At 44.5% G+C, this 21,131-nt stretch overlaps 1 long non-coding RNA gene across 1 annotated transcript in view; it reads right to left on the bottom strand.

The window, feature by feature from the left end:
- The window catches only part of LOC120243316, a 29,913-nt gene extending 9,004 nt beyond the window's left edge, over positions 1-20,909 (bottom strand). The window contains exon 1 of the long non-coding RNA XR_005531270.1: positions 20,828-20,909. This is a non-coding gene — a long non-coding RNA (uncharacterized LOC120243316). The remainder of the gene's footprint in view (positions 1-20,827) is intronic.
- Between the last annotated feature and the right edge of the window lie 222 nt (positions 20,910-21,131).

Raw genomic sequence — 21,131 nt, 5'->3', positions numbered from 1 at the left:
CCTGCTTTGGATTCTGTAGTTCCCTCTCTGTCTGCTCCTCCCCCGCTCGTACTCTGTCTCTCTCTCTTTTTCTCTCAAAAATAAATAATAAAACATTAAAAAATAAAGAAAGAAAAAATAAGTTATAAAAGACGCCAAAGCTTCTATGTTAGGGGCTCTCTCTCTCTCTCTGTTTTAAATCACTTGCTTAGGGGGGAAGCCAGCTGCCATGTTCAGAGCAGTCCTACAGAGAGGCCCGTGTAGCCAGATGGAAACTTCCTCCCACAACCACGTGAGTAAGCTCAGAAAAACCCTCCAGCCCTAAGTGACCTTCAAGGGGACTGCAGCCGCAGCTCCCAGACCCTGGTGAGAACCACCCAGCCAAACCCTCCTGGATCCTTAACCCACAGAAACTGTGAGATAAAAGCTTAGATTTATTCCTTGTTTTAAGCAGCTAACTTTTGAACCAATTTGTCACCTAGCAAAAAACGACTAATACTACTACACAGGCCTTAGGAGATGCACTGTTCTGTTCTGTGCCCACTTTAGGTAATATACCAGACATGCTCGCAGCGACTTCCTGCCTGCGGCCCGGCGTCCCTCCCACCAAAAACCTTGTACAGCTCTTAGCCCTGCTCTGTGCCCCTGCTTCCTGGACTAGTGTGGGGCACAGAGCAGAAACCCAAACTGGATTTGTTGAATAAATGAGTGAATAAGACCCTTGCAAGAGTGCTATTTCATCCTTCTTTGATAGTTCAGGACACAGAGGCTGAGAAATGTTAAGTAACTAGCTTAAGATCACATAGACTGGGGGCGCCTGGGTGGCTTAGTCGGTTAAGCGTCCGACTTTCGCTTAGGTCATGATCTCGCGGTTCGTGGGTTCGAGCCCCGCGTCGGGCTCTGTGCTGACTGCCAGCTCAGAGTCTGGAGCCTGTTTCAGTCTGTGACTCCCTCTCTCTCTGACCCTCCCCTGCTCACGCTGTCTCTCTCTCTCTCTCTCTCACCTAGAAAAAAAAAAAAGATCACATAGACTGGTGGCATTTAGTGGCTCAGTCAGTTAAACGTCCAGCTTCGGCTCAGGTCACCATCTCATGGTTTGTGAGTTCAAGCCCCGCATCAGGCTCTGCACTGACAGTGTGGAACCTGCTTGGGATTCTCTCTCTGCCCCTCCCCCTGCTCCTGTGCATGGGCTCTCTCTCTCTGAAAATAAATAAATAAAAACTTAAAAGAAAAAAAAGATCACACAGACTGAATCTTGCTTCCTTAATGGATGGCCTGTACTGCCCATTTCTTTCATGTTTTCCACAGTGCCCAGTATGTATTAAGTGCTTAATAAAGCAGATGAACAGAAAGAGCTAATGGTGTGACACATCTTTATCTAAATCAGGTAACCATCTCTTTAATACAGAAACAGGAACAATGTGGAATGGGGGAAGCAGATAAATTGACGTTGCCTTCTTTTTATCTCAGATAGCAGAGAGCAGTTCAGTATGAGTGCAGACAAATCTATAAAACTAACAAAACCACTTCAAAGTGTCCAGAGACTAAAATTCAGAATAAAAGAAGTTTGTATTTCATTTCACACATTATATTAAAGAGCGGGTTTTGTTGACTTTAAAAGGCTATGTAAAGAGCTTTTTTTTTTTTTTGAAGGCAATATAAAAACAATTTATGGTTCGTGTTCAACTCTTTTGAACAATTACAAAATCTCCGCATTGACGCACATAGTTTGGGGTCCAGCTATTCAAGAGTAACCATGGGCAACCCTTGGTGGGCACCTTCTTCCCTTTAAGTGGTCACTACAGTTAGTCAAGGTCAAAAGTTAGCCATGAGTCCTGGGCGCCTGGGGAGGGTCACAGTGAGTCATGTGATGGATCTGGCTTCCTCTGAATCCTTGAATTCTCTGAAATTGCGGTGATTGAGAAGGATTATGGGTATTCTAATTGGACCATATATAATTTAATTGTGGAGTGGTGAAATTTACATGGTCTTCTAAATGTTCATTGAATAAACATTAAGTAAGCCTTTGAAAATTAATGGATTTGTCCACTGAGTTATTATTCACAAGAGTCTCTTTAGCTCCAAACTTAGGATCTGGCCCCTGTTTGGTGCCCAATAAATTAGTGAAGTTGTTGACCTGAATGTGAGTTAATTAGACCTAAAAGAGAACGCGTTACTTGGCCTGCCCACGAGCTCCATATCTTTTATGGCCCCCAGGCCTCTGGACTTGCTACCTTGCCTGATTATAAGATTTGATTCTCCTCTTTGGATGGTCAACATCCATTGATTTATCCTCTCAATATTCAGTTTCCTCGTCTTCAGACACAAGCACTCATTTCTTATGTTCTTTCTAAGCTTAAGTGTCCATCAACTGATGAATGGATCAAGAAGATGTGGTTTACCTATACAATGGAATACTACATGGCAATGAGAAAGAATGAAATCTGGCCATGTGTAGCAACATGGATGGATCTTGAGGGTGTTATTCTGATTGAAATAAGTCAGGCAGAGAAGGACAGATACCATATGTTTGCACATATAGGAGGATTAGGATGAACTTAATGGAGGACCATGGGGGAGAAGAAGGGGGAAATAGTGGGGGAGAGGGAGGGAGGCAAACCATGAAGAGACTCTTGAATGCCGAGAACAAACTGAGGGCAGATGGGGTGGGGGGAGCTGAAGGGGGGTGATGGGCAGGGAGGAGGGCACTTATGGGGATGAGCACTGGGTGTTATATGGAAACCAACTTGACAATAAACTATTAAAAAAATTTCTTATGTTCTTTCTAAAGTGCTATCCCTCCCCTCCCCCATTCCACGTGCTTCTGGAGGGCTGATTGCTCTGGTTCCAGAGAGGGACAGGCACCTGGACCCGATCAATCAATGTGCTCAGTTGATCAGAGAGGCACATGACCCAACTACACTCACTGATCAGCTAGAGGCATGTGACCCTGTCTGGTCCTACCAGAGCCAATTCCTATATTATTTTTAAAAAATAGATTTTTGGGGGAGGCACCTGGGTGGCTCAGTTGGTTAAGCATCCCACTTCGGCTCAGGTCATGGTCTCACAGTCTGTGAGTTCGAGCCCCGAGTCAAGCTCTGTGCTGACAGCTCAGAGCCTGGAACTTGCTTTGGATTCTGTGTCTCCCTCTCTCTCTGTTCTTCCCTCACTCATGCTCTGTCTCTCTCTCCTTCAACAATAAACACTAAAAAATTTTTTTAAAAATAATTTTTTTTTTAAAGAGCAGTTTTAGATTCACAGTAAAACTGAGTGGAAAGTACAGAGTTCCCATGTTAGCCCTCCCCCTCCCACACACACACATTTTCCTTGCTATCAACATCCCTTACCAGAATGGTATGTTTGTGCGATCAGTGAACCCACATGGATACATTATTATCAACCAAAGTCTGTAGCTAACATTAGAATTCACTTTTTTTTAACATTTAAGTTTTTCATTTTTAAAAAATGTTTATGTATTTATTTTTGAGACAGAGAGAGCACAGGGGAGGGACAGAGAGAGCACAGGGGAGGGGCAGAGAGAGAGGGAGAAAGAGAATGCCAAGCAGTCTCCGCGCTTAGCGCAGAGCCCGACTCGGAGCTCAAACCCACAAGCTGTGAGATGGTGACCTGAGCTGAAATCAAGAGTCAGACACTTAACAGACTGAGCCACCCAGGCACCACCAGAGTTCACTCTTGGTGTTGTAGATTGTATAGGTTTGGACAAATATGTAATAATATGTATCTACCATTACAGTATCACACAGTCACTTCGCTGCCCTAAAAGTCCCCTGTACTCAACCGATTCATTCCTTTCCCCCAGCCTCTGGCAGCCACAGATCTTTTTACGGTCTCCAGAATGTTTTAGCTTTTCCAGAATGTCATATTGTTGGAATCATACAGCAAGCCTATTCATTGGCCTCTTTCACTTAGTAATATGCCTTTAAGATCCCTCCATGTCTTCTCATGGCTTGATAAGTCATTACATTTCATTTATTTGTTTCCTTTTTTGAGAGAGCGCAAGTCAGGGGGCGGGGGGCGGCAGAGAGAAGGGGACAGAGGAAGCAGGCTCTGCGCTGACAGCAGTGAGCCTGGCATGGGGCTTGAACTCACAACTCATGAGAACCTGAGCCAATCGGACGCTTAACTGACTGAGCCACCCTGGCAGGCACCCCGAGTCATTTTACTTCAGTGCTGAATAATTTTACTCCACCGTATGGATATAACATGTTCACTTACCTAAGGAAACCTTGGTTGCCACGATGTTTTGGTAATTATGAATAAATATGCTTTAAATATCCATGTGCAGGTTTTGTGTAGATGTACATTTCAACTAATTTGGACTTAACCAAGGAGGACAATGGTTGGATCGTATGGTAAGAGTATGCTGAGTTTTGTGAGAAGTTGCCAACTGTCTTCCAAAGTGGTTAAACCATATTTGCATTCCTGCCAGGAATGCATGAAAGTTCCTGCCCCGCTTCCTGGCCAGTATTTGGTGTCAGTGTTTCTGATTGTAGCCATTCTAGTAGCCGTGCCGTGTAGAGATATTTACTTATGGCTTTAGTTTGTATTTCCTTGATGACATATGATATAAAAAGCGTCTCCTTGTATATTTGCCGTCTGTATATAAAAAGTTTTTAACATTCTTATTTACTATTGAGAGACAGAGCATGAGCAGGGGAGGGGCAGAGAGAGGGGGAGGCACAGTATCTGAAGGAGGTTCCAGACTCTGAGCTGTCAGCACAGACCCCGATGCGGAGCTCGAACTCACAAACCATGAGATCATGACCTGAGCCAAGGTTGGAAGCTTAACTGACTCAGCTACCCAGGCAACTCACCATCTGTATATCTTCTTTGGAGAGGTGTGGGTCCAGGTCTTTTGCATGTTTTTATTTTTATTTTTTTTCATGTTTATTTATATTTGAGAGAGAAAGAGAGTGCGCTTGAGTCGGAGAGGGCAGAGAGAGATGAGACAGAATCTGAAGGAAGCTTCAGGCTCTGAGCTGTCAGCACAGAGCCAAATGCAGGACTTGAACTCTGGAGCCATGAGATCATGACCTGAGCTGAAGTTGGATGCTTAACCCACTGAGCCACCCAGGCGCCCCTTTTAGCATGTTTTTAAAATCTGGCTGTGGGGCGCCTGAGTGACTCAGTCAGTTAAGCTTCCAACTTCGACTTCGGTCATGGTCTCACCGTAAGTGAGTTCAAGATCCACCTCGGACTCTCTGCTGTCAGTGCAGAGCCTGCTTCAGATCCTCTATCTCCCTCTTCCTCTCCCTCTCTCACTCTCTCTTTCTCTCTCAAAGATACACAAATAAACTTAAAAAAAATAAAATCTGATTGTTAGTTTTCTTACAGTTGGGTTTTTAAGAGTTCTTTGTATATTTTGGATAATAGTCTTTTACTGCATACAGCACTCCCCCTTTCTCTGCAGTTCGACTTTCCCCGGCTTCAGTTACCTAAGGTCAACCTCCTTCAGGAAGCAGATGGTCCTCCTTCTGATCCATCCTTAGAAAGTCAATAGTAGCCTAACGTTATGTACAACAGCCAGGACATTCACCTCACTTTTATGGTCTCACATCACCACAAGCAGAAAGGTGAGTGCAGCCCCATAAAATTTTTTGAGAGAGAGACCACATTCAATAACTTTTATTACAATATATTGGTATAATCGGCCCATATTATTATTAGTTGTTGTTGTTCATCCCTTGCTGTGCCTAGTTTATAAATGGAAATTTCTCATACGTACGGGAAAAACATGGTATATATAGGGTTCAGTGCTATGTGTGGCTTTAGGCATTTGCTGGCAGGCTTGGAAGGTATCCCTTGTGGATAAGGGGGGGGGGGGAGGGGCTAGTGTGTGTCTTTGGCAAATGTTTTGTCCCGGGCTGTAGGTTGTCTTCTTGTTCCCTTGACAGTTCCCAAACTTGTGGTGGATCGTCCGGGAAAACAGTACTCTGTCTGCCGAGGTCGCTGAGAAGATGCAATAGAAGCCAGCAGTTGCTGGTGGCCATTTTATAACCACAGAGAAGAGGCAGCCTGAGCCTGGAGTCAAGAAATAGATCAGAATAGACAGCTCACAGGCAGAAAAGGGACAAATGGCTCATAAGCATATAAAAATAAGATCAACGCTTAGGAGAAATGAATTTAAAGTGATAAAGCGGCATTGCCTTTTCACCTATCAGACTTTCAAAATGAAAAAAAAATTGTAAATGCAATGGGTTGCTTAAGGTGCGAGGGGTGGGGGTGGGGACGGTGCTGTCAGTTAGACTCAGGTTTGGAATATCAGTCACAGACAAGTGGCAAAGTGGTGACTTAAGTGAGATAGAAGTATATTTCTTTTATGATGGAAAAGAGGGCTGTAGGTCATCCAATGAGAGCTGGTACTGTGGGTGCGTTTTCCTCGGGGACCTGGCTTCTGTCTGTGTGCCTGCTTTATCTAGCACTCCGTTCTTAAAGTCACACGACTCACAATATTGGCTGGAATACCCTCTGTCACATCTGCACCCCAGGCAGCTGGTGGATACAGGGAGAGAACGAGAAGAGCACATGCTGTCCCTTCTGGAAGACCCCTCCCCCACTCACTTCCATCTCATTGGTTAGATTCAGTCATGTGACTATACCTAACTGCAAGGGAAGCTGGGAAATTCAACTTTTATTTCAAGCGGCAATATACTAGAATAGAAATTGGAGTTCTGGTAATATGAAAAAAGACACACACACAAAAGATGTTAGGAAGTGAGTAGGTATTCTCATACTCTATCAGCAGTAGTGTAAATTGGTGTAACCTTTCTATCCTTCCCTTTTGCTTTTCAAAAAATTGCTTCCTTTGGGACTCTTGATTTCGGCTTAGGTCTTGATCCCACCATTTGTGAATTCGAGCCGGGAGTCAGGCTCTGAGCTGAAAGCACGGAGGCTGCTTGGGATTCCCCTTCCCCACTGGCTCCCTCTCCCTCTCTCTCTCTCTCTCTCTCTCAAAATAAATAAATATCTTTTTAAAAATTTGCTTCCTTTAGGGGCGCCTGGGTGGCTTAGTCGGTTGAGCGTCCGACTTTCGCTTGGGTCATGATCTCGCGGTTCGTGGGTTCGAGCCCCGTGTCGGGCTCTGTGCTGACTGCCAGCTCAGAGCCTGGAGACTGTTTCAGAGTCTGTCACTCCCTGTCTCTCTGACCCTCCCCTGCTCACGCTGTCTCTCTCTCTCTCCTAGAAATAAATAAAAATATTAAAAAAAATTTTTGCTTCCTTTGGTTGCTACTCCCCTCAGGAAACTGAGGCAACAGATGAAATTGCTCAGCCAAGGACATTGTATTAATCAGGTTTCTTGACAGCAAGTGACAGAAACCCACATCAAAGTGTGAGAATTCATAGGCTCATGTGACTGCAAAGGTCATAGGTAGCACCAGGTTCAGGCCTGGATGGATCCAGACGGTGAGTCAGAACTCTCTCCTCCTCTCTTAGTTGATCTCCTGTGTGTCACCTTCATCCTTAGAAGGCAGCGAAGCTCACCACTGGGCCACCCGCACCGCACTTGCACCTTTCACAAGCCTTCCCCAGACAGTGGCCCAGAGCAGATACAACCCTGCTCCCCATCACATCATGGTTAGAAAAGAGCACTTCTTGTCCGGTATTTCCCGTAAACATCCTAGAACTGACTCTCCCCGGACGGCCTTGGGTCACATGCCCAGCTCTGACCTGACGACCGGGGCCTGAGATGAGCCGTGCTGATGTCCGGGCAGACCTGAGTCACTTGCTTATTCTTGGAGTGCAAGGACGGGGGTCAGCCCCGCTGCAACCAGACAGACCGAGTGGGGGCGGGGACATCCCCCAGGAAGGTTGGAGTGCAGTTTCCAGAAAGCGGAAAAGGTTGCCGGGTAGATGTAAGTATGAACGTCTACTCGTGTCGAGCGGCAAATTTGGGCAGGGCCACCCAGCGGCCCGGGTCCCCAAGTCCTGGTTCGGGTCGCACCGCCGCCTCCCTCGTTCTCTCTGTTGCCTAGGAACTCATTTTTAAGAAATCACAAAATGTAAACACAGACGAAAGGAGAAGTAATCAGAGGAGAATCGCACACGAGGGGGAGGGTTAAGAAGGCCCCGGGAAAACATTCAGCTGAGGCCTTTGTTACCTTATTCACCTTGTCAGAAAGTTTTAAAACCTGATGAATTACATTCCCAAGGACTGAAACAATTTGCAGATGTGATCAGGAAAATGCTGACAGTAATCTCTGGGAAATCGTGGAGATTGGGAACGGCGGGAAGACTGGAGTCAGGCAAATGTATAAAGTTTTCATGTTTATTTATTTTTTGAGAGAGAAAGAGAGAGCGAGAGAGAGTGCGCTCAAGCAGGGGAGGAGCAGAGAGAGGGAGGGAGAGAGAAATCCCAAGCCAGCTCTGTGCTGACGGCTTCCAAGCAGGCTCCATGCTCAGCTTGGAGCCTTCATGGGACTCCATCCCCTGACACTGGGATCATGACTAGAGTCGAAACCAAGAGTCAGCCACCCAACCCACTAAGCCACCCAGGCGCCCCTTGTTTACGATGGTTTAGGGGGAAATATGGGGAGGGATACATGGTGATTTGTTAACAGTAGATCTCTAAAAGGTAGGGTTGGGGCATCTGGGTGGCTCAGTCGGTTGAGCATCTGACTCCGGCTCAGGTCATGATCTCACAGTTCGTGGATTCGAGCCCCGCATCGGGCTCTGTGCTGACAGCTCAGACCCTGGAGCCTGCTTCAGATTCTGTGTCTCCCTTTCTCTCTGACCCTCCCCTGCTCGTGCTGTCTCTCTCTGACTCTCAAAAATAAATAAAAAACATTTAAAACAATTTTTTAAATAAAGGGCAGGGTTAACAAGAGAATGAATGGTCACCTTTTAATTTATTCCCTTCTGTATCATCTGCACTTTTTACCACAAATGTCTTGCTTTTAGAGCCAAAATATTTTATTTTAACCAATATATTTTAAAAAGCAATAACAATATTTCCACCTGAAGAAAAGAAGGCAAGAGGCGCCTGGGTGGCTCAGTCGTTTAAGCATCTGACTCTTGATTTCAGCTCAGGTCACGATTTCACGGTTCATGGGTTCAAGCCCGGCATCAGGCTCTGCATTTGCGCCCTGCATCAGCTCGGTGCAGAGCCTTTTTGGGATTTTCTCTCTCCCTCTCTCTCTGCTCCTCCCCCACTCATTCTTGCTCTTTCTCTCTCAAAATAAATAAAATTTAAAACTAAAGAAAAGAAGGCGAAATGTCTAGAAAAGGCAAATCCACAAAGCTAAAAAGTGGATTCGCGGCTGCCTGGGGCTGAGGTGGGAACAGGAATTGAAGATAAATAGCTGAGAGGTTTTCCTGAGATGATGAAAACCTGCATTATTTTGAAATACTACGAAAAATCATCGAATTGTTCACTTAAAAGAGGTGAATTTTATGACCTTAACTTATACTGCAATAAAACTGTCTTTAAAAATAGAACTGTCACTAAAAATATATTTTTTTAATTTTAAAAAGGGGGATAAGAAAGGAGGAGAAGAAGCCAGAGGAAAGAGAAAGATGAACACTGAGTCCAACCAGTCAGTCTGCAGGACTTGGGTTGCAGTTTGTAAAAATGGTATAGATTTGGGGCATCTGCGTGGCTCAGTCAGTTAAGCGTCTGACTCTTGGTTTTGGCTCAGGTCATGATCTCACGGTTTTGTGGGTTCAAGCCCCGCATTGAGCTGGAGTCTGCTTGGGATTCGTTCTCTCTCTCTCTCTCTCTGTCCCTCTCCCCCACTCATGCTCTCTCTCTCTCTCTTAAAGAAAAAAAAAAGATCATTGTAAACATCAGCTAGATCGCATTGTGCTTATTTTTACTGAACTTTAGGTAACATTGGCTTCCTTCTTCTCTGGATGGTACTACCCCTCGTTTACCTGTGTAAAGTGTCTTTCACCTTCAATCCTTATAGACCGACTGTAGGAGAAGGAAATGAGGCTCAAGTATGGCCAGTGTCTCCTCTGTCCTGAAGCCATGGGAAGGTGGGATAGAGGGGTGTGTGTGTGTGTGGTCACCTGCAAATATAGGGTCCTGATACTGTGCTATTTATAACCCGGCTTTGTAAACTTGCAAATATATTCTGGGGACGACTCTGCATCAGTACGTAGACCTTTACCACATTTATTTTAATGATTTTACAACTGCCCTGTTTGCTTGTGTCATACTTAATTTGAACAAGTTTCTGGGATCATTCTCCTTGACCATGATACTAAAGAATATATACCAGTGTTTTTCAAATCTCAGCTTTCAATACGTTAGTAGGTTATAAAATTAACTTTCTGGGTCATGACTACTATTTTATTTATAAGCAGACTAGACTAGACCAACATGGAATAGAAAATAATAGTGGCAGGGGGAGGGGGGGCTGGCTGGCTCATCTTGATCTGGGGGTTGTGAGTTTGACCAACCACATGTTGGGTGTAGAGATTGCTTAAATAAAGAAATCTTTAAAGAAATAAATAAATAGATAAATAAAATATTTTTTAATGTTTATTTATTTTTGAGAGAAAGAGAGCACAAGCAGGGAAGGGGCAGAGAGAGAGCAGGGCAGAGGATCTGAAGCAGGTTCTATGCTGTCAGCACAGCATCCGATGCGGGACTCGAACTCAAGAACCCTGAAATCATGTCCTGAGCTGAAGTCGGATGCTTAACTGACTGAGCCACTCAGGCACCCCAATAAATAAAATCTTTTAAAGAAAATGATGGAGTGACATAGAAAATACCAGAATACACTAAATGACACACGTTAAAACCAGTACTTTTATTTCAGCATGTGTGTAAACCCGTGTGTGCTGGGTCACAGGAAAACATTTCTGTTTTACTATGGATCGTTGTCCAAAAGTTTGAAAAATGCAGCTATTGACAGTATTATTATGACCTAACTTTTTACATGAGTCTCTTTTCTCTCATAAACTGAACTTTCAGGAAATCAGGTTATCTTTTTATACCTGTTTTATTGGTGATAAAGTGCTCTTCCCATCATCAAAACAGCAAAACCGGAAAGGTTTGATTTAGTCTTAGTTAAGGCTAAATGTAGTTCTAGGTCACTTTGGTTTTTTGTTAACCAAATAGGTTGAATTTTCAATAAGATATAAAGGGAAGGGGGTTGGGGTCTGTTCTCATCCCGACGGCCTCACTGGCGTAGACAAGGGGAGACCCAGACAGTAGATAAATGTCTTATGAAAGTTTACAGAAGCTCTGGCTTGTCTAATGTTCTTTAAGATGAAGTAAGAAAAGGGGCGCCTGGGTGGCTTAGTCGGTTAAACGTCCGACTTTCGCTTAGGTCATGATCTCGCGGTTCGTGGGTTCGAGCCCCGCGTCGGGCTCTGTGCTGACTGCCAGCTCAGAGCCTGGAGCCTGTTTCAGTCTGTGACTCCCTCTCTCTCTGACCCTCCCCTGCTCACGCTGTCTCTCTCTCTCTCTCCTAGAAATAAATAAAACATTAAAAAAAAAAAAAAGATGAAGTAAGAAAAGGGGCACCTGGGTGGCTCAGCTGGTTAGGCGCTTCGGCTCAGGCCACGATCTCGATCCTGCGGTTCATGGGTTCAAGCCCCGTGTCGGGCTCTGTGCTGACAGCTAGGAGCCTGGAGGCTGCTTTGGATTCTGTGTCTCCCTCTTTCTGCCCCTCTCTGCTCCTGCTTTGTCTCTCTCTCTCTCTGTCTCTCAAAAATAAATAAACATTAAAAAAAAAAAGGAAAATGAAGCAAGAAAATTCTCAGGTTTTTTTTGAGTTTCGTGAGCTGTTTAATTTTTGAAAGTCCTCAGGGGCGACAGCTGGCTGGCTCAGTTGGTAGAGCAGGGGACTTTTGATCTCTGGGTGGTGAGCTTAAGCCCCACGGTGGGTGTAGGGTTTACTTAAAAAAAAGAAGAAGAAGTAGTCCTCATGGGATGGTCATTTAATATTAAAGAGCCCCTTCTATTTCTACAAGCATGCAAATGATGACTTTGTTCTTTAGAACAGGGACCTAAAAACTGTTTATGCAAAGGGCCAGATGAATATTTTAGGCTTTTGTGGGTCCTCTTCCTCTGTATCTCAACTCTGCCATTTTTCGGCCCAAAACACAAAGGAATGAGTGTCGCTGACTTTCAATTCATTTTTGATGGTGGACATTGAAATTTGAATTTTATATAATTTTCATGTGTCAAAAAATTATTTTTTCAATTTTTTCCCCAAGCATTTAAAACTAAGAACCTGGGGTGCTTGGGTGGCTCAGTCGGTTAAGCCTCCCACTTCGGCTCAGGTCATGATCTCTCAGTTTGTGGGTTTGAGTCCCTGTGTCAGGCTCTATACCAACAAATAGCTCAGAGCCTGGAGCCTGCTTCAGATTCTGTATCTTCCTCTCTCTCTGACCCTCCACTGCTCACGCTGTCTCTCTCTCTCTCACACACAAATGAATAAAAGCATTAAAAAAAAAATTTTTTTTAATCAAAACCTATCCTTAGCTCACTGGTTGCACAAAGAATATATGTGCTAGTGAAAGGAATTTGTTCACTTTTTCATTTTTTTAGTATTTATTTATTTAAAATAAACTCTATGCCCAACATGGGGCTGGACTCACAACCAGGGGTCTCATGTGCCACACTGAGCCGGCAGGTGCCCCAACTTGTTCACTTTTTTAAATTTAAATTTTGGGGGCACCTGAGTGGCTCAGTCAGTTAAGCGTCTGACTTTGGCTCAGGTCATGATCTCATGGATCATGGGTTTAAGCCCCATGTCAGGCTCTGTGCTGACAGCTAGCTCAGAGCCTGGTGCCTGCTTCAGATTCTGTATCTCCCTCTCTCTGACCCTCCCCTGTTCATGCTGTCTCTCTCTCTCTCTCCTAGAAATAAATAAAAATATTTTTAAAAAATAAAAAAAATAAAAGTCTCCAAGAAAGAATCCTTCCTGGCCACCACTAGCCTCGGGTTGGTGCTGGCGATCCTTATTATTCCTTGATTTGTAGATCCCTCCAATCTGTCTCCAGCTTCATGTGACCTTCGCCTCTGTGTGTCTGTGCCTCTCTGTCCAAATTACTCTCTTCTTACAAATTGCATTTAGGGCCCACCCTCATCCACTACAACCTCGTTTTAACTTCCTAAGGTATGCAAACACCCCATTTCCAGATAAAGTCACATTCTTAGGTCCCAAGTGTACATGAATTTTGAGGGACACTATTCAATCCAGTAAAGTAGTAAATTTGGTATCTGCGTACGTTTTACATTACAAAAGAACCATGTTAATCAGACTCATCACTATTTAGATAGCATAGACTCATCTGCTTGTTCACAATCTTCATGCCCCAGGCCTATTTGCATTCCCAGCCCAACATACAACTCAAATGAAAATGGCAGCTCCGGACATGGACCCCAGTGTTCACAGCAGCACTCTCAACAATAGCCAAAACATGGAAAGAGCCTAAGTGTCCATCAACGGACGAATGGATCAAGAAGATGTGGTTTATCTATACGATGGAATACTCCATGGCAATGAGAAGGAATGAAATCTGACCATGTTTAGCAACGTGGATGGACCTTGAGGGTGTTATGCTGAGCGAAATAAGTCAGGCAGAGAAGGACAAATATCACATGTTTGCACATATAGGAGGATTAGGAGGAACTTGACGGAGGAACAAGGGGGAGAAGAAGGGAAAATGGTGGGGGAAAGGGAGAGAGGCAAACCATGAGAGACTCTTGAATGCTGAGAAACAAACTGAGGACTGATGGATGTCGGGAGGAAGGGGGAGATGGGCATGGAGGAGGGCACTCGTGGGGATGAGCACTGGGTGTTATATGGAAACCAATCTGACAATAAATTATTTGTAAAAAAAAAAAAAAAAAAAGGAAATGGCAGCTCCGGGGTGCCTGAGTGCTCACTTGTTTGAGTGTCTGACTTTGGCTCAGGTCATGATCTCGCAGTTCATAAGTTCAAGCCCCACATCAGGCTCACTGCTGTCATCATGGAGCCCACTTCAGATCCTCTGTCTCTCTCCCTCTGCCTTTCCCCAGCTCACATTCTCTCTCTCTCTCTCAAAAATAAGCATTAAAAGAAAATGGCGGCTCCAGCAGATTCAACCCCAAGCACAGTATGTAGCCTGATGTTATCCACAACTGAGTTTTATCCAATGGAAAGCAAGGTTGGGCACTTAGAAGGAACTAAGCCTATATTTGATAAATTGAAGTGAAATGTGAGAAGAAGTATCCTCGTAAAACAATGATTGCTAAAATTATTATTTATCATAAAATTATATAACATTTGTGAGTGTTTCCTAAGAGCCAGGCACTTTTCTAAGCCCTTTACATGTATTAGTTCAGGGAACCCTTCACAGGTACACTGGAAGAGGCAGAGGTAGGATTTGGACACAGGCAATCAAACTCCAGGCCACTCTGCTAAACTTCGTGAATAAACTTAAAAGGGAGGGAGGAAGTTTTCCATCTCAGAACTATGTGTTGTTTTGTTTTTTAACTTCCTCTCTTAGATTTTAAAATATGTGACATCATGGGGCGCCGGGTGGCTCAGTCAGTTAAGTGTCTGACTCTGGGTTTCAGCTCAGGTCATGATCTCATGGTCTGTGATTTGAGTCCCACCTTGAACTCTGCACTGACATTCTAGACTCTGCTTGGGATTCTCACTTTCCATCTCTCTGTCCCTCCCCTGCTTGTGTTCTCTCTCTCTTCTCTCAAAATAAAGAAATAAACTTAATAAAATAATAAAGTATAATAAAATAAAATATGTGACATTGTGGTGCCTGGGTGGCTCAGTCTGTTAAGCATCCAATTCTTGATTTTGGTTCACGTCATGATCCCAGGGTCATGAGACTGGGCCCTGCATCAGGCTCTGAACCGACACAGTGGAGCCTGCTTGGAATTCTCTCCTTCTCTCTCTCTCTCTCTGCCCCTCCCCTGCTAGCACACTGTCTCTCTCTCTCCAAATAAATAAACATTTAACAAATAAAATAAAATAACTGATACCAAATACAATATACTATTCAGCCTATGATTTTGAGCACTTTCTTCCTTTAAAGGACGTCTAAGCTAGCCATCACCCTGGGCTTTTCTTTTCTTTTCTTTTCTTCCTTCCTTCCTTCCTTCCTTCCTTCCTTCCTTCCTTCCTTCCTTCCTTTCTTTCTTTCTTTCCTTCCTTCCTTCTTTCCTTCTTTCTTTCTTTCTTTTCTTTCATTTTTTTTATGCTCCACTTCCTCCACACTCTTCCTTTACCCTAAGCTGCTAGTTCAGATCAGGAAGATTACGAAGCCATAAATAGCTTTTCTGTGAATTATTCTACAGGAAGTTCAACTTGATCAGATCCTGGCCATCAGCAGCAGAGCAAAAACAAACCAATACAAAACCCAAGGCAGCGTTTCTGCCTCCAGGGAGGAGTGACAAAGTCACATCCAGTTTTTCAACAGAGCCATGCTGTGCAGAGTGTGTTGAACACGGTAAGTAATCGATCAACTCCCCTACTTTTTGCACATCACGCATGACTGGGAGAAACTTGCAGTATCGGTAGTTGAATAACATAGTTAGGTGTTACAAAAAGTTGCCAACTTCAATGCTCGAAAATCTATCACTGATCCATAACTATATTTTCCTTTGCAGATACGATGAACAGCAATACATTTTCAGCATTTATATGGGTTCCTTAAATGAACCCAGCTGACCAGTAGAACATACCCGTTTAACACAAAGACCATCCGATTTAGTTACTTTTGTTATTTTTTGAAGACTTACTTACTATATGCTAGGAGGAAGGGAGGAAGACAGGTGTTTGTTTGTTTGTTTGTTTGTTTGTTTTTCTCTTCCCAACATTGAACTGAATGAATGTGCTCCAAGTTGGGACCGTAGCTTCCTTTTTTTTTTTGAACCATAACTTTTGAAAGTTACAAGCAGTCATGCAGGCTGGAGACGCTCTATCACCTAAGAGCTGTGGGAATTTGGGCAAGTTACTTAACCTCTCTGTGCCTCAGGTTCCTCAGCAGCCAGTGGGCAAGACAATAATACCTCTCTTACAGAGACATGATACATAACATGTCATATTATATAAGTATTACATATAGTATGCAAAATACATACTAATACAGTACAGTATGTAGTATATTTAATGACATATGAAAATAGAATACAGAAATATGTATATGCATATGCAAAACATGTTCCTGACAGGGGCACCTGGGTGATTCAGTCGGTTAAGCGTCTGACTTTGGCTCAGGTCATGTTCTCGCAGTTCATGGGTTCAGTCCCCACATGGGGCTCTGTGCCGACAGCTCAGAGCCTGGACCCTGTTTTGGATCCTGTGTCTCCCTCTCTCTCTGCCCCTCCCCTGCTTGCACGATGTGTATCTCTCTCTCAAAAATAAACAAATAGTTTTTAAAAACCATGTGCCTGGGATATATAGCAATGGCTCAATTAATGTTTATTATTAGTATATATTATATAATGATTAAACTAATGTACATTATTTGCATTAATTATTGCTATAGTAAGAGCTCTCACAGCAGACCACGGCCTTCTAACTTCTAACTGTATAACTTGTTAGAAATGGATGCTCCCCAGGGCTCCTGGGTGGCTCAGTGGGTTAAGCATCCGACTTCGGCTCAGGTCATGATCTCACAGTGTGTGGGTTCGAGCCCTGCGTCAGGCTCTGTGCTGACAGCTCAGAGCCTGGAGCCTGCTTCAGATTCTGTGTCTCCCTCTCTCTCTCTGCCCCTCCCCCACTTGTGCTCTCTCTCTCTCTCTCAAAAACAAACATTAAAAAGTTTTTTAAAAAGAAAAATAAATAAAAGAAAAAAAGAAATGGATGCTCCCACCGAGGAATGACCTTGTCACAACCACGATGTTCACATGGGTCTTTTATCTCACATCCATATTTTTACCCAAAGGAAAAAGTTTTCCAGACAGACGGCCTTTCAGCAGTCATGTTAATTACTTGAGGTTGAAATATCTACATGTCTGGACCTGCTGCCCATCAACTAGTTGAAAGAGCTCACAGACAAATGCTTCTGTAAGGTATGCAGCTTAGGAGCCATAAAGAAAAAGGAATCAAGTTAACACCATCAGGTTTCCCATTGTAGGCATTTTGGTTCTGCTCCTTCAGTTCTCGAAACACACACGGGGTCGCAGCGGGGACGGGAAAGGCAGGCTCACTGTGGTGTCAGCAGAGCCCAATGTTAAGAAGAAGGTCGTGAAGTTTAATGCTCCCGAGCATTTCCGGAATAAGGAGATGTGCTGTGGTCTTACAGCCACCTCTAACCTGTTCCTTCCACGAGTCACTTAAGCCCCCTGTGCCTTGATCTCAGCCCTGGATCTGTTGTCCCAGAGCAGTTTCTGGGAGGGAGATTTGCAGATAGACCCTTTGCTGGGAAGTGCTTAACAGCCGTGAAGGGGTGAGGGGGGCAAGGGGGTGCGGAGGGAGAAACTCAATTATGAGACAGTTGCAGTGAAGGCCTCAGTCAGTCCCCCGCGGGGCCATGAAGCTGGGGAGACCCTCAGAGATGTTCTAAAGTGAGGCTGGGGGCCGGGCCTTTGCATCTCTGCATCAACCAGGCTTTGGTTTCTTTCTCTTTTGTTTTTTTATGTTTATTTTTTTTTTATTTTTGAGAGAGAGCACACGTGGGGGAGGGGCAGAGAGAGAGAGGAAGACAGAGACTCTAAAGCAGGCTTGGGACTCTGAGCTGTCAGCACAGAGCCGGACACAGGGCTCAAACCCACGGCCCATGAGATCATGACCTGAGCTGAAGTCGGACGCTCAACCGACTGAGCCACCCGGGCGCTCCAACCAGGCATTGGTTATTAATGCAGGGAGGGGGGGCCAATTTTGCCCCCAGAGAACACTTGGCGATGTCTGGAGACATTTTGGTTGTTGCTGCTGGAGAAGGGGTACTAGTGGGCGTCCGATGGGAGAGGCCACCATGCTGCTAAGCATCCTGCGGTGCCCAGGGCGGCCCCCACAATGAGCAAGTCCTGTCCCACAGGGTCAAGAGTGCTGAGGCTTCTCGGGGCGCCTGGGTGGCTTAGTCGGTTAAGCGTCCGACTTTCGCTTAGCTCATGATCTCGCAGTTTGTGGGTTCGAGCCCCGCGTCAGGCTCTGTGCTGACTGCCAGCTCAGAGCCTGGAGCCTGTTTCAGAGTCTGTGACTCCCTCTCTCTCTGACCCTCCCCTGCTCACGCTGTCTCTCTCTCTCTCTCCTAGAAATAAATAAAAATATTTAAAAAAAAAAAAAAAAGAGTGCTGAGGCTTCTCAAGGATACGGAATGCTCTTGATGTAGACTCAATCTTAGAGCGGCTTCCTTTAGTGAGGGGCAATTTCTGAAGAATTCACTAGAAATGTGAGTCATCAGCAGCTCCCGGCAGCTGGGGGAGTGAGGACCGGTCCCTATGTGGACAGCACATCACAGTATCCACTACAGCCTTTTGAAAAGAAATCAACTTTTAACTCTGCAAGTAATACTTGAATCCCATCCCCTTATAAAACTTAGAATGTTCTATGGGGCGCCTGGGTGGCTTAGTCGGTTAGGCATCCGACTTTCGCTTAGGTCATGATCTCGCGGTTTGTGGGTTCGAGCCCCGCATCAGGCTCTGTGCTGACTGCCAGCTCAGAGCCTGGAGCCTGTTTCAGTCTGTGACTCCCTCTCTCTCTGACCCTCCCCTGCTCACACTGTCTCTCTCTCTCCTAGAAATAAATGAAACATTTAAAAAAAAAAAACTTATAATGTTCTAGACCAGGGTTTCTCGATGTCGGCCCTATTAGCATTTTAGGCTAGATATCTCTTGGTTTGAAGTCTGCTCTGGGCTCTGAATGTCAAGCAGCATCCCTGGCCACCACCCATCAGTTGCCAGTAGCACTTTTCCCCTCTCCCAGCCTCCTTTGGACAACCAAAAACGTCTGGAGACATTGCCTAATGGCCCCCGGAAGGCGGACTTGCCTCTGATTGAGGGTCATTTTTTCTAGGTAAATTTAAAATAGCCCTAAACTACAATTCCCAATCTCGGGACCCTCCACAGAAGTAACCACTACTGTAAGTTTGCCGTGGATCTTCCAGAATTCTTAGTATGTATTTACACCAATATGTGCGTGACCATAGAAAATAGTGTGGGGTCTTTTGGGTTTTTTGTTTTGTTTTGTTTTACATAAATATAATCATGTAACCATAGAAAATAGATCACATCTTTGTTCCGTTTTCTTTGGAAAGTGCTTAAATTTTTATTCTGGTCACCACATTTGCCCCACATAGCCCATGTATATTACGAGCTTACTCAGCACTAGAAATGGGCATGTAGCATAGACCCAGATTAATCCACATGAGCCAATCTCCTGGCTATAATTCTTAGGTTAAGGATGGGCACATGGCTCGAGCTAAGCTAATAAGAGGCTAGATTTTCTGGGACATCTGGAAGAGGAATTCTCTATCTCCCTCTTTTTTTTTTTTTTAATTTGCCTAATCTTTAAAAACAATTTTTTTTTAAGTTTATTCATTTTGAGAGAGAGAGAGCAAGTAGGGTAGGGGCAGAGAGAGAGGAGAGAATCCCAAGCAGGCTCCGTGCTGTCAGCACAGAGCCTAATGTGGGGTTCAAACTCACGATCGGTGAGATCGTGACCTGAGCCAAAGGCCGACACCTAACTGACTGAGCCCCAGGTGCCCCTCTATCTTCTCCTTTGAACGTGACTGAAGAGTTATAACTGCTGAAGCCTTGGCAGCCATCTTGTGATCAGGCAGCCATCTTGTGGTCATGGAATTAGAAGCCATCTTTTGTTTCTAGCTGCTGCCATAGGAGACGGAGCAGACAAACTGAAAGGAAACCTTGTGCTTGATGAAATCATCAAGCCCCTGGGGCGCCTGGGCGGCTCAGTCGGTTAAGCGTCCGACTTCAGCTCAGGTCATGATCTCATGGTTCATGGGTTTGAGCCCCACATCCGGCTCTGTGCTGACAGCTCAGAGCCTGGAGCCTGTTTCGGATTCTGTATCTCCATCTCTCTCTGACCCTGCCCTGCTCATGATGTCTCTCGCTCTCAGAAATAAAATTAAAACATTAAAAAATTAAAAAAAAGAAATCATCAAGCCCCTGATCCAAACCCAACCGGAGGCCCATGTTACCACAGATTTTGCAAGATGATGAATGACTGCCTCCAGTGATCCCTTCACCCGGTCAGTATTAATTACATTTTCTGTTACATTCAACCTAACATACTCTAAATGATCCCACAATCCATAACACGGATATCCCATAATTTATATATGGGATAAAGCATACTTAACTAGTCTCCTATTTTTCACTTTAACCATCCAGACTTTTTTGAATTCAGACTCTTTTCTTTAATGCCTTGGTTTTGGATATTAAACAGATCACTCACATATTCATTCCAAAAACATTATGAAAACTTACTGTTACACTCACATAGATACTGAGAATATCTAAGGGGACAATACCAGATCCCTGCCCTCAGCGAGTTTCAACTCTTATAAGGTAGATAACAAGCAAGTAAAATACCATATGAAACATTACAGCATGAAAAAATATTATAACATAACACTACACCTTATATGATCATGTGACGATAAAGTCTATGGGCAAAGTGGTTGGTTTTTACCAGTCATGGTTTTTGGGCCCAAGCTTCATGTAGCTTGAAAGCTCTATTTTCTAGGAGGAATTCATCTCAGAGCTCTCAGTATATATGGCCCTCCTCACGGGAGGAAGATCAAACATGCAGTTACTTAGAGTAGCGTCTGGGTGATGTTTCAGGGTGCGACTATAGGGTTGAAAGCCCCAAAGAGGTGAGATCTCTACGTCAAGCCATCAGAGCTTGTTAGTACCCGTGGCCTGTATGAAAGGGAATCATTTCCTGTTTCCATCTTTCCTTACCTCTGATCACCATCACTAATGAATGTAGCTGAGATGGGTAATTAGAGCATTTCTGGATCAAAGATAGATTGAAGCAAGTCGGGGGTGGGGGGCAAGGCTTTCAAATCAGAAGCCCTGGTGGCTAAGAATGTGGAACCACTGCTCTGTTAAGAATGTGAAGAATGAGGGGCGGCTGGGTGGCTTAGTCGGTTAAGCGTCCGACTTTCACTTAGGTCATGATCTCACGGTTCGTGGGTTCGAGCCCCGCGTCTGGCTCTGTGCTGACTGCCAGCTCGGAGCCTGGAGTCTGTTTCAGTCTGTGACT

The sequence above is a fragment of the Hyaena hyaena genome, unplaced genomic scaffold, assembly GCF_003009895.1.
Source record: "Hyaena hyaena isolate Hyena2069 unplaced genomic scaffold, ASM300989v1 scaffold_335, whole genome shotgun sequence".
NCBI classification, from domain to species: domain Eukaryota; kingdom Metazoa; phylum Chordata; class Mammalia; order Carnivora; family Hyaenidae; genus Hyaena; species Hyaena hyaena.
Note: the sequence above shows the minus strand (reverse complement) of the source record. Positions and strands in the feature narration are given on the sequence as shown.